Here is a 781-nt window from a genome sequence, read left to right on the forward strand (position 1 = left end):
CGCCCCCCCCCCCCGCGCCCTCCCCTGCTGCGCTGGGGCGGCAAAAAAGCCAGAGCCGGCCCTGGTTACAGTGCTTTGGGTTAGTCCTCCTTAGCTCAAAGCACTTTAACAACCGTTAATGCACATAGACAGTTAAGAGCATGTCATGCTAATGTAGGATAGATTCACATCCCAACTTGCCAGTGTCTAATTCTTCATGCAGACAAGGCCTAAGTATGGTCATGGGGTACCTGGCTCAACAATGCATTTTAGCACAATCTTGAGTTCATCCCTCTTCAGCAAAAGCCATTTAAGAATGTTCTTTATTTTAAGTATGTGCTTCAATTTCATTGAGATCCATGGGGCTGAATATTTGCTTAAATGCTTTGCAGAACTGGGACTTAAAAGAGCAGCAGAACTAGTCAAGTAGCCACAGAACAGCAGCTCTTTCACAGTGGCATGGTTAAATGTTCAGTTACTACGTTTGTTCTGATTGGTTTAAGTACTATAAGTATTTTTTTGTGTATGCTTCCTTATTTTGTTTTCATGTTTTAACAGAGGCCAGACTCATCTATTATTAAACAGAGGGACTTTGATATCAAGTTATATCTGTGTTAAATGTACATTTCATTTTGACTAATTAGCTATCACAGTTTCCTCCATAAAATACAGGTTAAGTTTGCATTCACAACTTAGGATAGCTTAAATAAAAATTATCCACATCCACAATGACTGCGTGTTTCTCAGTAATCAAAGATTTTCTGTGACTGGCAGCCACTTATTTATTCTCTCCCCCTTTTTG

The sequence above is a fragment of the Trachemys scripta genome, chromosome 13 (assembly GCF_013100865.1).
Source record: "Trachemys scripta elegans isolate TJP31775 chromosome 13, CAS_Tse_1.0, whole genome shotgun sequence".
Classification (NCBI taxonomy): Eukaryota; Metazoa; Chordata; order Testudines; family Emydidae; genus Trachemys; species Trachemys scripta.